The following is a 19,510-nucleotide window of genomic DNA, read 5'->3' on the forward strand; positions in this document are numbered from 1 at the left end:
TCCGGAGAAGGGTTCCAGGAGGTCGGATTGGACTGGCAGGTTCGTCCCACTGAAGAAAATCTTCAGAAAAACGACTAAGTGCGAAGGTAAACCTTTGACCAAGGCCTCCCGCGGCCTGTAGCCGAGCCGGGCTCCATCGCAGTCGGCCTTAAACTTTGGTCGAGGTGCAACCTGTAACGCCGCGCTCTGACGCGGCGTCTCTTTCTGTCCTGGCGGGTGGAACACGCTACCGATATTCAGAGCGCCGTTCTCCGTGTTTTTGACTATGCTTTCTGGGAAGCATATATTTCGCTCCTGGTCGCGCTACAGTTACTTGTAGCCTTTTTTCTTCTTTTATTGTTGGTGGTGGGTTTTTGTTGGGCCTTTTGCCTGTCTCTATCCATGTTGTGTCCATCTTGTCTTCTTCGTGTTTTTGTCCCAGCATGCTCTGTTTTTCTTTTATACTACTTCCTTTTTCCTATACTGTTCTATGGGCCTTTCCCAATCCAAGATGGTGTTACTTCCCTTTCCTGTGATGTCACTTCCCTTTTCTCAGTATATAAGTCAGTCAGTCTTGTTCCTCCTTGCGTTGCAAACACTTCCTTCTGGTTGTGCTGTTCGCTCCTGTTCCTTGTTCCTGCTTTTTTGCCTTGGGAGATTTTTGCCTGTTCTTTGTTCCTGCTTTTGCCTTGGGAGATTATTGCCTGTTCTTTGTTCCTGCTTTTGCCTTGGGATATTTTTGCCTGTTCCTTTTTACCTGCCTTGTACCCTGGATATTGCCTATTTTTGTTTCCTGTTGTCAAGTCCTATTTTTTCTTGTTTTCCTTCAGGAGTTCCTGTTAGAGGTTTTTTCCCCAGTGTTGGGGTTTTTTCCCTCTGGGACTCCTTCTGGAGGATACGGTCTGCTTTGGCGTAGCCTGTCAAGCGGCACCGTGGCTACTAGAAGGGGTCGCCCTTATCTGGGAACATCCAGGACCTGTAGAAGACTTGGTGTATTCGCAAATCCGAAATCCAGAGGTGAGAAGTCCAGCTCAGTACGTGACAGCAACCAGATGACCCAATTGCCGCTTTTGTTTCTAGGTGCTAAAAAAATAATAATTCTTTAAAAATTCATATTTCCGGTTCCCCTTATCCGATTTTATTTGGTTTTGTGTCATTTTAAAGCTAGAAATATAGGTGGTCATTACAACCCTAGCGGACGGTGTTAAAGCGGCGGTAAGACCGCCAACAGGCTGGCAGTAAAAAAATGGGAATTATGACCGTGGCGGAAACCGCCAACAAAGACAGCCGGTTTAACACTCTGACCGCCACAGCGGTACAGACAAACAGCTTAGCGGTCACCGCCAACAGACAGGCGGGAGACAATGTACCGCCCACAGTATCACAACCTACCAATCTGCCACCTTTTCCGGGGCGGATTCACCGCAGATAAAAACACGGCGGAAACAGCCATTTCAAAGGGAAAACGCTCACCTCTACACACTCCACGAGGAACGATGACACCATGAAACCGCAACTCCAAATTCTCCCTACGATAGTCTTCCTGCTCCTATACGACGATCATCAATGCCGGCGGCGAAGACAAAGGTGAGTACTGCACCTACGACATAGGGGAGGGGGAGGCAAAAGACGGGGACACACACACGCAACACCCCCACCCCCACCCCCACCCCGACCCTCACCCACTACAACACACACACCAATGCATATCCAAACATTACAGTAACAACCCGCACTCCCCCCCCCGGAAGAATGCAAAGACAAAAGGAAATGAGTTCAACCATTGTAATATATCAAAATACAGTAACCAAATATATACAGATATATATACACATTCAACAAAATATACATCACGATTAGTAGTGCAGGTAATGCACCATTTATTGTCTGTGGACCACTAGGCCCAAAATGCATGGGAGAGGCCCACATCAGATACCTGATCAAAACGAAGAGAACACTGCAAGGCATCAGATAGAAATACAACAGCCACCTCAGGGGGAAGGGAAGGGGGGGCACCTCAGCCGGATGAGTGCACCACGCCAGATCCACGAGGGGGCTCCATGCCCATTGATGTATCCTGGGGAGTGCAAAGCCACAGTCTCTCAAGACTCTACAGTGGGTGGCTCGCCCACTGTACCATCCTGGGGAGTGCAAAGCCACAGTCTCTCAAGTCTCTACAGTGGGTGGCTCGCCCACTGTACCATCCTGGGGAGTGCAAAGCCACAGTCTCTCAAGTCTCTACAGTGGGTGGGTTGCCCACTGTACCATCCTGGGGAGTGCAAAGCCACAGTCTCTCAAGTATCTACAGTGGGTGGCTCGCCCACTGTACCATCCTGGGGAGTGCAAAGCCACAGTCTCTCAACTCTCTACAGTGGGTGGGTTGCCCACTGTACCATCCTGGGGAGTGCAAAGCCAAAGTCTCTCAAGTCTCTACAGTGGGTGGGTTGCCCACTGTACCATCCTGGGGAGTGCAAAGCCACAGTCTCTCAAGTCTCTACAGTGGGTGGTTTGCCCACTGTACCATCCTAGGGAGTGCAAAGCCACAGTCTCTCAAGTGGATGCATGTCTCCACTGGTTCTGGAGAGGGACTGGTGCCCAGAGTACTTCATCCTGTTAAGGACAGATGGAGTGGATGCATGTCTCTACTGGTTCTGGAGGGGGACTGGTGCCCAGAGTGCTTCATCCTGTGAAGGACAGATGGAGTGGATGCATGTCTTCACTGGTTCTGGAGGGGGACTGGTGCCCATAGTGCTTCATCCTGTGATGGACAGATGGAGTGGGTGCATGTCTCCACTGGTTCTGGAGGGGGACTGGTACCCAGAGTGCATCACTCACCCCGTGACGTTCTCAGTTGTGTCACTGCCCCTGCCGCCCATGGGGTAGCGGTGCTTGCCATGGCGGTCTTTGCCCTGTTCAGCGGTACTTGCCCTGTTCAGCGGTGCTTGCCATGGCGGTCTTTGCCCTGTTCAGCGGTGCTTGAGTTTGCAGTTTCTGACCTGTTCAGCGGTGCTTGCCCTGTTCAGCGGTGCTTGCCATGGTGGTCTTTGCCCTGTTCAGCTGTGCTTGCCAGGGCGGTCTTTGCCCTGTTCAGCAGTGCTTGCCCTGTTCAGCGGTGCTTGCCATGGCGGTCTTTGCCCTGTTCAGCAGTGGCCTCCTGGCCAGTGACGATCGGGCTGCCCTCCTAGGCACAGACTCTGGCGGTGGCCTCCTGGCCAGTGACGATCGAGCTGCCCTCCTGGGCACTGACTCTGGCGTTGGCCTCCTGGCCAGCGACGATTGTGCTGGCTGTGGCCTCCTGGGTAGCGGGGATGATGGCGGTCTTCTCCGCCGTGCTGCTCCTCCCAGACTTTGGAGATTTCTTCTGCCCCTTCCCCACCTTGGTAGGAGTAACAGCTGAGTCGACACTCCCCCCGGGACCCTTGTGAGCGGCTTTGCTGGCTGGAGACTTCAGCCTCTCCCTCCGGGCACTGTCCAACTTCTGGTGCTTCACAGGGGAGGGACTGGCTGTGCCGTGGCTCCGTGTCACACTGGCTGTCCTGGTGGCCGGTGCACTCTACATACCTGTAACAACAGGCACCACTGGTCCCGGAGATTTTTTAGCTGAGGTGCCAGTACGGGACATATGATTTGGAGGAGGGGTGGGAAAGAGGTCAAGCTTGGTCAGGAAAAGTTTCTTAGGAAAACTGGGACGGGTAGGTGGAGGGGGTTTGGGAGTGGAGGAAGAGGTAGTGGTTGCAGGAGGTGTACGTTTGGTGACTTTGGATGAAGGTGCATGCGCTGGAGGCTGTCGTGAGGTGGATGGCTGTTGGGTGGGTGTGTGCTTGCGTTTGTGTATCTTGGCGGGAGCGTCACAGACACACTGGGAGAGGACACAGGGGACGTGTAAATGGTAGTGGGGGTGGTGAGTGCACGTGAGCGTGGTGTGGTGGTGGGTGTGCTGGTGCGGGACGTAGTGGCTGTAGTGGTAGTGCATGCAGGTGAGAGTGTAGATGACACTGGGAGGGAGGAGGGAGACAACGAGGAGGGGGACACAGTGGAGGCAGTGGATGTTGGTGTGTCTGCATGTGTGTGATGCTTGCGTGAGTGCCTGTGGGATGTGTGGTGCTTATGTTTGCCTGAGCTTCCCTTGTGTGTTGACGTGTGTGCATGCTGGTCTGATGGTGTGATTGGGATAGGCTGGGGTACAGGGGATTGGGTCTGGGTGGAGGAAGTTGGAGGGGGGAGGCTAGACACAGGAACAATGGCTGCCATCAGTGCTGAGGCCAGAGTTTGCAGGGTTCGATGAAGGGCAGCCTGACCAGAATGAATGCCTTCCAGGAATGCATTTGTGTGTTGCAATTCCCTTTCTACACCCTGGATGGCATTCAAAATGGTAGATTGCCCAACAGTGAGTGACCTGAGGAGGTCAATGGCCTCCTCACTGAGGGCAGCAGAGGTGACAGGAGCAGGGGCTGAGGTGCCTGGGGTGAAGGTGATGCCCACCCTCCTGGGTGAGCGGGCACGGGGTGAAGGCTGAGGGGCTCCTGGGAGGGCGATGCTGGTAGGGGGGGGTGGGGGCTGTACCTGTAAAAGTGAGGGGGCACATATTTTGCCACCACCACAAGGGAGCTCCCATCGGAGGACGAGTCCGTGTCGCTGGTTGCTGATCCTGTGACCGCCGTGAAGCTCCCCTCGCCCTCCGTACCACTGGTGTATTCCGAGTCCGTGGTGTGGCCCTCCATGGCCATGTGGGATGCATCTCCCTCGTGCTCCGGTGCCACTGTACCTCCGCCTGATGATGCTGATGCACACAAGAACAGGGAGATCACAAAAAGGGGGGGGACGACAGAAGAAAGACAGGTTGAGTGCATGGCTTACCGCTACCGTTGGCGGACAATACAGACACAGAAGCCCCCTGCACTACGCCGCGCTGTTGGGCTCTACAGATGCAATTCCTGGGATATATCCTACATGGCTATAGTCGACATCTGCACACATAGATGACACAGGGGCATGTATACCTGTACTTGGCACTCTACAGAGATGGGGTGGGGTGCCACATGGCCTGCATTACGGAGGGGCCTAGCCTACGGAACTCGCCCTGGCCTAGGGAAACCCACAGCCCTCCTCTCCCACCCAGACACCTTCACTGCGCGCAAAGTCCACTGAGTTTTGTTGTACTCACCCCCTTGTGTCTGCTGTGATGCCCTCAAGCGCCCATCCAACTCAGGGTAGGCCACTGCCAGGATCCGGAACATCAGGGGGGGGCATGGTTCGAAGGGCACCCCTCCCACGTTGGGAGGCCATCCCCAGCTGAGCCTCTGCCGTCTTCTTGCTCCAGCTGCGAATGTCCTCCCATCTTTTCCGGCAGTGGGTGCTCCGTCTGTGGTGGACCCCCAGGGTCCGGACGTCCTTGACGATGGCACGCCAAATATCCTTCTTCTGGTGGGCGCTGACCTACATGAAATGTACAGGGGAAGAAGAGAAGTCATTACCAACTGCACCGTCGAAGTGAGTGGCTCACATCGCTAGCCTTGCCATGTGGCACATGCATTCACAGTCCTTCATGCATGCAGAACTGTGCCCCCTTCCTTCTTACAACAAGCCCTCTCCACACAGGCATAGCCCATACAACGTGCTCCCTGTGTACTTACCTGTTGATCTGGAGGACCGTAGAGTAGCGTGTACTGGGGGAGGACCACGTCCACAAGCTTCTCCAACTCCTCTACAGTGAAAGCAGGGGCCCTTTCCCCAGGCATACGAGCCATTGTCTCTTCCAGACCGAGGTCACAGCAGCACTTGCAGTGTAGGTGAAGATCAGGTATCGAGTGATTGAACAGCTAGAAAATGGCGGTCACGTCCGCGGCGGTCACGTCCACGGCGGTGCGTACCTTCACCGCCGGCGTACATCGTCATTGGCTCCTGGGACCCATAGGGTCCAATGTTAACCAATGCAGCATTGCGCCACGGTCTCCGACCGCCCACCGCGACGGTGTAGAACGCCAGCGCAGTTACCTCACATTCCATTGTCCCACTTTAGAGGTCAGGCAGCCACCATTTCAGGGGCCCACATGGTCTGATTCACAACTGCGTCACATAGACCTAGGTCTTGTCGCACAACACAAATACAGGCCAGATTCTGTGTATGAATGGTGTTCTATGTAGACTGTGGGTACACACCTCTGAGTTGCTTGACTCTGTGGTCGCTGTTGTCCTTACTAGGCACCGTCCGCTGGGACATGTGAGGAGATGGCGGAATCCTCCGGTGTACCGACCGCTGGTGGACCTGTTGACAATGGAGGAGCGACATTTGATCATCACCTACAGGTTTGACCGTGCCACAATCCAGGAACTGTGTACCCAGTTGGAGCCAGACCTGATGTCAGCAATCCGCCATCCCACAGGGATCCCCCCTCAAGTGCAGGTGCTATCAGTGCTCCATTTCCTTGCAAGTGGGTCATTTCAAACAACAGTAGCAATGGCATCAGGGATGTCCCAGCCTATGTTTTCCAACATGTTGTCCAGAGTGTTGTCTGCCCTTCTGAAACACATGCGGAGCTACATCGTTTTCCCTCAGGTGGAGGATTTGGCTACAGTTAAAGGTGACTTCTATGCCCTTGGACATATCCCCAACATAATAGGTGCCATTGATGGGACCCATGTAGCTCTGGCCCGCCTCCCCCACAGGAGTGACCAGGTGTACAGGAACCGGAAGAGTTATCATTCGATGAATGTCCAGATGGTATGTTTGGCAGACCAGTACATTTCCCAGGTAAATGCTATGTTCCCTGGCTCTGTGCATGACACCTACATCCTGCGGAATAGCAGCATCCCTTATGTGATGGGTCAACTCCAGAGGCACCGTGTGTGGCTATTAGGGGACTCTGGTTATCCCAACCTGTCATGGCTACTGACCCCAGTGAGGAATCCCAGGACCAAGGCAGAGGAACGCTACAATGAGGCATAGGGGCGGACTAGGAGGGTGATCGAACGCACCTTCGGCCTCCTGAAGGCCAGGTTCAGGTGCCTCCATATGACAGGTGGTTCCCTATTCTACTCACCAAGGAAGGTGTGCCAGATCATCGTGGCCTGCTGTATGCTTCACAATCTGGCTTTGCGACGACAGGTGCCTTTTCTGCAGGAGGATGGTCCATATGACGATGTTGTGGCAGCTGTGGAGCCTGTGGACAGTGATGAGGAGGAAGCAGAGGAAGAAGACATTGACAACAGGGACTCAGTTATCCAGCAATATTTCCAGTGACACACAGGTGAGAACACATTCCTGCCTACTACAAGTACTTTCACACTTCTACCTCTATCCTGTCTGTCGATTTCAACCAGTATATGGTAACTGAGTTGTACATTTCCATTACGGTTTCACAGGTGTGGTTACCAACGTGTGTCATCTGCTTACATTCCTCATGGACTTGAGATGTGTGACATAGGTATGTTGACATTACATTTTAGAACGGATTTTGTCACTGTCATTGCTAATACACATTTTCAAAATCACAGACTGACTCCAGATTCTTTTGTGCTTCAAGGGTGTTTATTGAAGTGCTAAATATTGGAGGGGGGTGGTAAAATGGTGAGGGGTGATGGTGGAGGAATGTCCATGGCAGAGTCCAGTCTATTAGTCTCACAGGTGCACTGCCCATATGGGCATAGGAAGTGGAGCTGGGTCAGTTCCAATATGGACAGGGTTTCAAAGTGGGACAAGGGGATGACAATCAGGGTGGTCTCATTTCTTGGCGGGGGTCTTGGCATCATGCTCTTTCCTGTTCCTGGATCTCAGGGACCGCTTGCGGGGTGGTTCTCCGTCTGCAGGGGGTGGGGTGCTGGTGTGGTGGTCCTGTGGCGGTGCCTCCTGTCCACTAGCGCCAGTGGAGGTGGTGGGCAGTTCTTCGTCCATGCTAGTGTCAGGGGCCCCTTGGAGTGCCACAGTGTCCCGCCTGGTGTTAAGTATTTCCTTCAGCACCCCTACGCTGGTGCCCAGGCGGTGCTAATGGTTCTGAGTTCCTCCCTGAAGCCCAAATACTGTTCCTCCTGCAGGCACTGGGTCTCCTGAAACTTGGCCAGGACCGTTGCCATCGTCTCCTGGGAGTGGTGGCATGCTCCCATGATGGAGGAGAGGGCCTCGTGGAGAGTGGGTTCGATATGCCTGTCCGCCCCGTGTCGCATGGCAGCCCTCCCAGTTCCCCTGTGTTCCTGGGCCTCCGTCCCCTGGACCGTGTGCCCACTGCCACTGCCCCCAGGTCCCTGTTGTTGTTGGGGTGGTGGGTTATCCTGGGTTCCATGTAGTGGTGGACACACAGCTGATTGACGTGTCCTGGGGACAGAGGTATGGGCCCGCTGGGAGGGTGCTATGCTGGTGTTACCAGAGGGTGGAAGGTCTGTGGTGGCCTGTGACTGGGTGTGGGGAACCGACTGTCCCGAGGCCCACGATGGTCCGGGCTGGTCATCTGGATCCAGTTGGACAGAGCTGCTGTCATCACTGTGGGCTCTTCTGTGGGTGTGGGTGGGGTAGAGATGTCTGGACCCTCCTGTCTGGTGACATTGGGTAGTGGTCCTGCAGGGGTGGAAAAGCATGATTATTGCATCTGTGTGTGTCATGGTGTGCAATGGGTGGGTGACCGTGTACCCCAGTGCTAGCATTCCTGTGTGGGGGCTTGTGTGATGATGGTTGAGGGGGGTGTTATGGGTATGTGCAATGGGCATGCTTTAGTGATGGGTGTCCATGCTTTGTTGTGTCATGCAGGGCTTGGGGTTGGGATGGGTGGTTTGTGTTATTAGTACATTTGTGAGGAGTTGGAGTGATAGGGGAGGGGGCGAGGGTGGGGGTCTGTGATAGCATGCAGGTAGGGTGGGGGATATGATAGTTAAGATTTGACTTACCAGAGTCCATTCCCCCACCGACTCCTGCGAGGCCCTCAGTATGCATAATAGTCAAGACCTGCTCCTCCAATGTTGTTAGTTGTGGGGGAGGAGGTGGGGGTCCGCCGCCAGTCCGCTGTACCGCAATGTTGTGTCTGGAGACCACGGAACGCACCTTCCCCCGTAGGTCGTTCCACCTCTTTCTGATGTCGTCCCGATTTTTTGGGTGCTGTCCCACTGCATTGACCCTATCGACTATTCTTCGCCATAGCTCCATCTTCCTAGCTATGGAGGTGTGCTGCACCTGTGATCCAAATAGCTGTGGCTCTACCCATACAATTTCCTCCACCATGACCCTGAGCTCCTCCTCCGAGAACCTGGGGTGTCTTTGCCTTGCCATGGGGTGGTGTAGGTGATGTGTGGGGAGGTGTATGTGGTGATAAGTGATATACGTAAGATATGTAGTGGTGTGTGGTGTTTTGTGCGTGGAAGTAGTGTGGGTGATGGTGTTGTGTGCCTCTGTATGGTGGGGTTGTCTATGCTGTGCTGTCTCTCTGGCCTTCGTCTAAAATTTGTGGTCGTAGGAGTTTGTGGGTGATGTGGGTGTGTGTTTTATATAGTATTGATTGTGTGGGAGTGGTGTGTGTATGTGTATCAGGTGTGTGTATTTCGATTTGTCCAATGTGGCGGTGTTTTGGAGATGTGTGTGTATTTTGAGCGCGGCGGTGTGTACCGCCAATGGAATACTGCGGTTGAAAGACCGCCACATGGATTCGTGGGTCGTGATAGCATGGCCGTATTTCTGTTGGCGTGATGGTGGAGGTTTTGTGTTCGCCAGTTTATCACTGACCTTTGGTGTGGCGGACTTGTGTGGGTGTCTGAATTTTGGCGGATTTCGGGATGTGTGTCATAATAGCTGTGATGGATTTCTGCGGCCATGGCGGTGTGTTGGCGGTCTTCTGCACGGCGGTAAGCGGCTTTTACCGCCAATGTTGTAATGACCCCCATAATCTATTTCTTAAAAATTGGTTTGGGATTTTTAAACTGTTTCCCGTGTTTTATTTCATTACTCTTTTGTAATGTTTCAATGCTTTACACTCTGTCTCCTAAGTTAAGCCTTGCTCGTTGCCAAGCTACCAAGGGTTGAGCTGGGTTTAATTTACTGAGACCTAACTGGACCTAAGTGGAGGTTGGTGGCCTATGGCTAAGTGTAGGTACTTACCTGCCCTTACCAATAACCCATTTTCCAACACAAGGAAGGAGGATCTTCCTGCACAAAAACAATCTTAAATGGCGATTTCCTCTTTCTATGAGTGCTGCAGAATTCAGCACACATAGGAAGAGCAAAAACTGAGAAAAAATGAAAGCATTTCTCCTTGTTGTGCCACTCTAATACCACCCCTAGGGGGGCGTTATATTTTGGCACTGCCTCATTTTTATGAAATTTCATAAATCTGAGGCAGCATAAAAATGCAAAGGGTGTTGATGTGGCATGCCCACAGCAACAACCATTGGACGCCCCTTCCACTCAAAGTGAGGCATGTGAAGGGGCCACATTTAGAAGGTGGCATTAAGCCACAAAAATTGGCTTAAAACTACCTTGTCAATACGGCGTAGGGCATTGCGCCCTCAGAGCATCACCAAAAGTGATGCTGCGCTGGTGCTAGGGGCTGTTAAATATGCCCCATATTTTCTTCCTGTTGCTACCTACACCATCAACCAGCAGATAACGTCCTGCAAACCTTTTCTGTTTTATATTTTGATGCATCTTTTGAGTCTCATAAGGGCATTGTGAGTTCACATGGTGGGCAGCTTTACTATTGTTGTTGTTATATTTCCAATGTGATGGCTCTTGTATATATATTGCATAGTGTGCATCTTCTCCTCGAAAATAAAACGATTTAAACACAAAAATCCAATCAGTAGACCCAGAGATAGAAGTTTTAAAGGTTTTCATTGAAAATAGTAGCAAGAAGCAGAAAAGTTCACTCGCTGTCATCTTGACCAGGGAAAAGCACAAGTTCAGGCTCACTATGATGGAGCACTGGTTGGATACAGGGACCAGGTTTGTTCTGCTGAAGAGTTACCATATCAAAGTCTGCATGGAGAGTTCTGTTTGCATTGACAGGGCTGTGAGAAGGTGGCTGTTGGCTTGGGGAACAGGTTGAGCATTGCACCTTAGGTTTGCATTGGCTGTCCTTGCAGGAAGTCAATTCTTGGTTTAAAGAGGTAACTTCATGGTTGTGTAGAGACCCAAAACCTCTGTACCTTCACCTTTTCTCCAGAAAGCTTTCTTGTTGATGCCAGCCTAGTGTCTAGGACCTTAGGGGCACAGCGTGTGTATCAGGACTATGCAGAGACCAACACCTGGGCTCGGGCAGGTCCAGTTGTTGCTGGTCAGCTAGGAAGTTAAAGTGAGACCTATGTAATTGTGTTGCAACCCTGTTTCAGGTCAGCCACCAGACCATTCGATTCACTCTACGTAGTCTTGGTTTAAGGCAAACAGGTTCAATCCTTCTACAGTCAACAGGGCAGTCCTTCTTTCTCAGACAGCAGGGCATCCCTTCTTCTGAAAGTTCCACAGGTACAGGAGTGTTCTGATGGGTGGTTGTGAAGACGCCATTTTAATACCCAGTGCTAGCCTTTGTGTGAGGGAATTCCTTGTCCTACTTCAAAACTGGTTTTGGTCAGTTGTTTACCTTCCCCTGTTTCTGGCTTCAAACTGTCAAGAGTGACAAAGGCTTAGTGCCAGGTTTCTTTGTGTGTACTACAAACAGGGCCCTCTGAAGAATAATCAGGGCAGGATACAGCTCCATCTTAACTAATCTGTGAAGAAGACCCTCTCACACCACAAATAGGCCTCTTTGTTCTCATGTCTCAAAGCAGTGCACCAAACAACTCAGGAGAGCTATTCATAGTCATCTGGACACACACAGAAAAGCACATTTGGTTATGGCAGGAAAATGCCAACTTTTTAAAAGCGCTATTTTTTCAGACGTTTAATTTAAATTCTAACTTCACTTTAAAGATGATTGAAAATTGCAATTCATTTGAGTAAACATAATTTCTCTATCTGCTCCCAATCTAAAGTTAGAACTTGTAAAGTATAATAGGATAACCGAGTGTTAGTCCTCGGGACACGTAGCCTTACAACAGTAAAAAATTACTTTAGGGTTTTTTCTCTGAAGACATCCAAAACATAAGTGCACATGTCCTTCTTTCTAATACCATGCTCCCTGCGACATGAGCCCTTGGGCCTTTCTCAAAGGTGAAGTACAAGTATTAAAATTGAAAGTTTAGGCATTACAAAAGGTGCATTCTGCCTGGTCAAAATCACAGTTCAAAACTGCTCTACAGACCGCTACTTTAGTGAGTGGCACAATTAGTGCTGCAGGCCAACTAGTAGCTGTACGTTTCTGGCCCTGGGTGCATATAGTACCACAGACTAGGGACTTACAAGTAAATTAAATGTACCAAACAGGTGCAGATCAATTTAGCATATGTTAATGAGAAAGCACAATCACTTTATTACTGGTCACTTTACTACTGGTTAGCAGGGAAAAGTGCAGAGAATGCTAAAAGTCAACAAAAACGGGTTCAGCAAAGGAAGGTAGAGAAAGGCAAAATTCTTGTGTGACCTTCCAGAAATGGCCAGGTCCAGCATTCAGCATCTTAGATCTCCACACAGATCGCAACAGCAGGTGAAGTCTTTCTTCTGTCTTCCACAGGTTTAATAGTGTTAGAAATAGTTGGCAGAGGAATACTCCCTTGTCCAAGTAGGGACCACAATCGTTGTCAGGGTAAGTCACATACAATCCAAATTATCCTGTGCAAACCTTCTGGTAGCTTGGCAGTGAGCAGTCAGGCTTAACTTAGGAAGCAATGTGTAAAGTATTTGTGCAATAAATCACACAATAACTCCACAAACATACACCACACAGGTTTTAGAAAAATATAGGATAATTATCCAAATGAATTAAGTATTTAAGTCTTTAAAAAGCAACAAGAGTCTCTTGAGATAACAAAGTAACAGGAATACGTCAAAATTACAAGCACGGGGACCGCAGGAGGCGATGCATGGAAAACGCAGGGTGTGCGTCAGATTTCTGGGCGCACACAGACAATTCATCAATTCTTGTCTACGCGGCAAGGAGTTTGCATCGAATTCCGGCGTGCAGGCTTGAATCCTCTTTGCAATGCGGTGCCATGGTCTGCACGTCTCTTACTGCTGTAGGCTTCAGTGTGATGAGTGATGCCAAGTTTCTTACTGGTTCTGGATTGGCCAAGATAAGAGCAACCCCTTCTAGTAACCATGGTGCTGCTGACTAGAAGAAATGCCAAGGCAGTCACCGTACCAGAAGGAGTCCCAGAGGAAAAACCCAAGGGAAAAAAAACTCTATCACAGGAACTCCTGAAAAATATTAAAAAAAACATTTAAAAAGGCAAACAATAGAAGCCAATTCTGCAGGGAAAAATCAGGAGTGAGTAGAAAACTTGAAACAGAAGCGAGGATCACCACCAAGACAGAAGTGTTTGCAACACAAAGAAAGAAGGAACAGCAGTGCTTATATATATAGTCCTGTTTTTTTTCATCAAACAGGAAGTGACAAAACAGGAAAACGAACAACACCATCTTGGATTGGGAAAAGCTACCTAAAAATAAATGGGAAGAACAGCAAAGTAGAAAAGGGAAGATACAATGCATGCTGGGAAGACAACCATGACAGAAGACAATATGGAGACACAAGAATAAAGAAGACAAGAAGAAAAAAGAATAAGGAGGAGGTGAGCGCACGGTCGCTCGTTGAGTGTGACACTGTTCTTGCTGCTATTTTGTGTTCTATGCGCTGCTATTTGTTGTTTTAAAAAATTGAGGACACGTTTTTTAGAGACAAAAATAAGAAATCTTTCATTTTTATCTGCCGTTTTTGCATTTCTTCATTTTTTATCCATATGGGTTCTAACTATTTGGTGTTTCCGGAAGTGAGGGTCTGTTAGTGCCCCAGTTCCGGGTTTTCTTAGATCTGCTCCGGATTTTGGGCAGTCTAGTTGTTTGCAGTCTCCCTTTTGCCGAGACCCGGCCGGCATGCTATTAATGCCTGTTGGAAGGCGGGCGCATTCAGCGGGCGTGCCACTGGCGCTCCAAAGGCGCTCCTAAGGCAAGCCCGCCTGCGCCCGTCCGCGCCCTTATGGGGCCAGGGGCCAGGAACTCTGTACAACTTGGAAATAAAGTTTTTTGGCCAGTATTCCTTGCGGTCACCAGTTTGCTCCTGGCTCTATTTCTCAATATTGGTGTAGGTCCTGCAATTGGTTGCTTTCTGCTCCCCTAACCATGAAGGAAGCCAGGGACCAGTCCAAAGATCTAATTAAACCAGTCTCACTGACTTTTGGCGATAAGGTGAATTCTTTGAAATATGCTCTAATAACTGCTCGCTCCCTACCGGGACACAAACTAGAAATTAGGGAGATGATAGGCACTTTCAATATGACTGTCTATTTCTGACCGAGACATGGGGTAAACCTGATTCTGAACCAGATTTCATTGAGGCCACTCCCCCAGGCTTTGTCTATTTTAGATCAGATAGGACCACGGGCAGGGGAGGTGGGCTTGCAATTATTTGCAGATCTACCCTCTCCTGAAAATGGAAGTACATCCCTTCCACGACATGCAAAGTCATGTCTTATAAGATTTTATTGAACAATACAGCTCTCCTTGAAGGTATTTTACTCTATCGTCCCCCCAGCCCTGTTTCCAGTTTCATTCAAACCTGGCCGGATTTGATTGAGCCTTTAGTTATATCCTCTAAGGCCATTATTTTAGGGGATTTTAACATGCATTTTGAGGAAACGAATAAACCGGCAGTATGGGGATTTTTAGACCTTATGTCAAGCTTTGATTGGACCCTTAGAGGTTTCTTCTGCTACCCACATAACCGGCCATTTATTAGATGGGGTTTTTGCCCGCTCAGAAGATCAGTTGGCCTTAACTAACACTCCACTGAGTTGGACGGAACACAATCTTCTGATGTTTTCAATAATAGCTAGCATCCCCCCCCGGCACTCACAGCCCATAGTAAATATATTAGACTATGGAATTGCGTTACGCCAGAAGATTTGGTTCCGGCTTTAGAAGAGGGATGGAACAGGGCAAGTAAGCTGTCCCTGTCTATCTTGGAAAGCTTCAATCAGGTCATCAGGGCATTGAAACTGCTATGAAGCAATTGGCCCCTCCCAAAAAACTAATGTCTGGCGAACCTAAGAAATTTCATCAACCTTGGTTTACGCAAGATCTTAAACATCTTCAGAGGTTGTATCGTCGTCAGGAGCGTTTTTGGAAATGTAATTCCCCTTCTGTGGAGAAAGACAATTTGAAAGTAGCTCTTAAAAATTACAAATTGGCGAGTTTCAGAGCTAAATCAGATTTTGACACTCTTAAAATCAAAAAGGCTTCTAATGCTCCCAGGGAGCTTTTTAAAGTTATCAAAATTCTTACATCCTCTACTTTGTTGCCTGAACTGATCAATTCTCAAGATTTTTGCGACAAGGTTGCTGATCATTTTAAAAATAAAATTTTGCAAATTCACTCCAGTTTTATTATTCACGAGGAATTGGTGTGTCTGTCTGTGCCGACCAATCTGGACTCTAACGATTCTCATACGATCCTTGCCAATTTTTTACCTCCTTCCCAGGATTGTATGCAAACGCTGATTGCTGAAACCAAATCTGGTTCCCCTTTGGACCCCTGCCTTGCCTCTATCTTTCAATTGGCTCCTGCACTCTTCTCACATGCTATAGCTCATATTTTTCAGGAGGTCCTCTCTCTAGGGATCTATCCTGCCCCTGGAAAGAGACTGTTGTCATCCCCATGAAAAAAAAGCCTAATGGCGATAATTCAGACCTGAGTAACCTACGCACCATTGCACTGCCCCCGTTTTTGTCTAAAATCTTTGAAAAGTATATTAATAAGGAACTCACTAAGTTTCTTACGAAGGAAGGAATTTTGGATCCTTCTCAACACGGTTTTAGATCAGCCCACAGTACTGAGTCCGCCCTTATTTCATCGTCAGCCTCCATCCGGAGAATGATGGATAAAGGAAAAGGGGCCATCCTAATTCTTCTGTATTTGTCAGCTACGTTTGACAATATTTCTCCCCAGATTTTATTAGCCCATCTCTCTCAGGCAGGCATCAGAGATCAAGCGCTTACGCTACTGAAGTCCTTTTTAACTGAAAGATGGACCTCGGTAAGCGGAGGTGATTTTAAATCTACGGCCTATCTCTTGCCCTGCGGGGTTCCACAGGGCTCTTCATTAAGCCCGATCCTGTTCAATGTTTACATTGCCCCACTTGCCAACTTGATTCAGTCAATGGGTTTTCTCCCCACATCCTACGGTGACGATACTCAGTTAATCGTTCCAGTGAACAAGAATTGGGAGGATGCAGCCGATGCAATAATTGTATGCAAGCTATTAGTAATTGGATGAGGACCAATTGGTTGAAACTTAACTGTGCCAAGAACGGAATTCTGTGTTTTGGCCATTGAACGGTGGAGCCCTCGGTGGTGGCCAGCAGATTGTGGGGCGCTCCCTGTCCCCACCACCGCTAGTAGAAATTTGGGGGTCATTTTCGATGACCGCCTTTCCTTTCAAAACCAGGTGAACTCCACTGTCTCCAGGTGTTATTGGACGCTAAAAATGTTGCGTAAAGTTTTTCCCTACCTGCAACAGGAATGGAGAATTATAGTTACTCTAGCTCTAGTCACATCCAAGATGGATTATTGCAATGCCCTGCTCTGCAACTTGGACAGCGTTTCCTTGAAAAAACTTCAGCTAATTCAGAATACCGCAGCTAGATATATTTTTAAGTTACCCCGTTCTGTTTCAGCCACGAACAGCATTAAACATTTGCACTGGCTCCCGGTGGCCAAACACATCACTTTTAAAACTCTTTGTGTCACCCACAAAGCAGTGTGCGGTACTGGCCCTCATTACCTGGTTTCGGGTCTTTGTTGGTACAGACCCAGACGTCATCTTAGGTCCCTCAAAGGCCTTTAGAATCCAGGTTCCTCAGACCCACAAGGCTAGATGGGTGGACAAGGCCTTTACTGTTGCAGCAGCCAAATGCTGAAATACTCTCCCTCTTTATATTAGAAAGGAATCCAGTTATTTGATTAGCCTCTGAAAGGAGCAGGCCTCAGAGCAGTGGAAAATGAATTTAGGAGTTCTCCACTACCAGGACGTATAAAACACACAGGTGTATGTCCTGCATTTTACCTACATATCACCCTGCCCTGTGGGTTATCCAGGGTCTACCTTTGGGGTGACATATGTAGAAAAAGGAGAGTTTCAGGCTTGGCAAGTTCTTTTAAATGCCAAGTTGAAGAGGCAGTGAAACTGGACACAGAGGCCTTACAATTGCAGGCCAGAGACATGGTTAAGGGGGGCTACTTATGTGGGTGGCGCAATCAGTGCTGCAGGCCGACTAGTAGTATTTAATTTACAAATAGTGTTCTTAACATTGTGCCCAAGGGTACCATATTTATGCCAAGCATCAATCTGTGGACAGGATTAACCCTTGCCCCTCTCTCACTAATGGGTAAAAGGTTCCCATTGGTAACCCTACTCACTTTTGCCAGAGTTCCTGTGTGCCCACTGTAAACAATTTCACATGGTCCTCTACTTAAAAACCAGCAGAAATGGTCTTCCCTTGTGAAAAACACCCTTTCCACTTCAGAGATGTGGCCAGGAAAATAAGAAACCAACATCATCAAACCAGTGATTGTGGCAGTTTCTTTCCTACTGGGATTGGTACCTACCTGACTAGGTGGATAAAAGAGGACCCCTGCCCAGGTGTCAGCTTACATTTGCCCGAGAGAGGGTATGCCCCTTTCAAGTTAATTAAGCTCCTAGACACAGCTCAGATGGTTGTCCTGCCATAAGAACACAATTCCTCCCTCACAATTGGTGATAGATTGAGAACAAGTAGACCTCATCAAAAGGGCTTTTCCGCTCCTGGGTGACAGTTAAAAGCTCATGAAAATAGCTTTTTAGAGGCTTAAGGAAGGGAAAAGGCAACTTTCTAAAATTACTAAAATATTTATTAAGGATCTGACTTTATCAGTGAATTGGGCTTGTTGTATATATTTTCAATATTCCAGAATGAATCTTGTAAATGTTATCTAACTGGAGATCACATTAATCCTTTTCACATTTTATTCCAATGCATTTCAATAAAACAGCTAACCTTGCTACAGTGACAATAGGTTTTAGTGCACACTGCCTTATTGGCATTAGGACATATCTAGGGGTGACTTAATAATACTTAAAAGGAAGATTTAAGACTGTTGAAAGGGGCTGTTTTGAGAGGTTGAGGGCCTCATTTACAAGAAACTGGTGCATCGTGATCGACGCCATTTGAGGTCCATATTTACCGTACAGTGCTCAATAGCTCAAAGTGTCCACAACAGCATCACAAATTCTGGCGCTAGTCCAGCAATGTTAAAGGGGTCCCATGGACAACAGCACAGCATCACCTTGAGCACCTGCCCTGAGCAGGCTTTAATAAAATGATGATATGCTGGTACAGCATGGTGCAGTGAAATCTTGTAGATTTCACTGTACCATTTCTGTGGGGCTTTTAATGTATACATTATACTTGGTGCAGGTATAATGTGGTGCAAGGCTTCACAAAATGGTGCAATGGTGACATAACACCAGTTTGTAAATATGGTATGGGGTGGGGGCCTGTTTTGAAAAACAATCACTTTAAGGTGGCGTAAAATCCTTGTAAATGAGGTCTTGAATTTTCCGTTTTCAAACTGCACTCAGATTACAGTGGTAGGACTGCAGTCTTGTTTGCACTATCACTGTGGCAGGTGGCACTATGGGTGCTGCAGTCCACGAGTAATATTTACCTTATAGGTCATGGGTACACTTCGTTGAAAAGTGACTTACAGGTAATTAGAATATGCCAATTAGTACTATAGCCAATATTGACATGTTTTAGGTGTCAGGGTACATGCATCAGGACCTCATTAGCAGAGTGCTAGTGCATAGAGTCAAACATCAGCTTTATTCCACACAAATGGGGGTGATCAAGCAAAAGGAGGCATTTGCCCAAATGAGTCGCCTTGAAAACAGATCATGAACACAACATCTCCTTCAGGATCTTGAAGGCCTTCAAACCTTCCTTAATCCATTTGAGTTTCTTCGGCTGCTTTTTCATAGTCAGTTCTGTTTGTGGGTCTACATTGGTGCGATATGTCTTGAAAAAACCTTTTGTATTAACCTGTCAGGATAAGGGAGAACACTACCCCTCCACATTCTTGTTATTATATGAAAATAGGTCTGCAAGAGGATCATTTTTCTCTTCCTCCGCTCTACCAGTGACTATAAGCATTGAAATTTCAGACCTATCAAAGTGGGGCTTCAAGGAGTTAACATTTGATCACACTATAGGAATGTCTTAGGGTACGAAGGTCTGCTAGGTAGGTTACCTATCTCAACTTCTTCAGTACCCTGTGGGGTCCAGTCTATTTGTCCTGGAGGGCCATGGGACCAACAGACTCTGCAACTCACACTTTTATACCTGTTTGGTATTTCAGCAAGACTGCATTTTGGTCATACCAGTGGTTAATAAGCTTCTAGCTGGCCTCCCAGTCTTTTTTTGCTCTCCTCGTG

This window comes from Pleurodeles waltl, chromosome 1_2 (assembly GCF_031143425.1).
Source record: "Pleurodeles waltl isolate 20211129_DDA chromosome 1_2, aPleWal1.hap1.20221129, whole genome shotgun sequence".
NCBI classification, from domain to species: Eukaryota; Metazoa; Chordata; class Amphibia; order Caudata; family Salamandridae; genus Pleurodeles; species Pleurodeles waltl.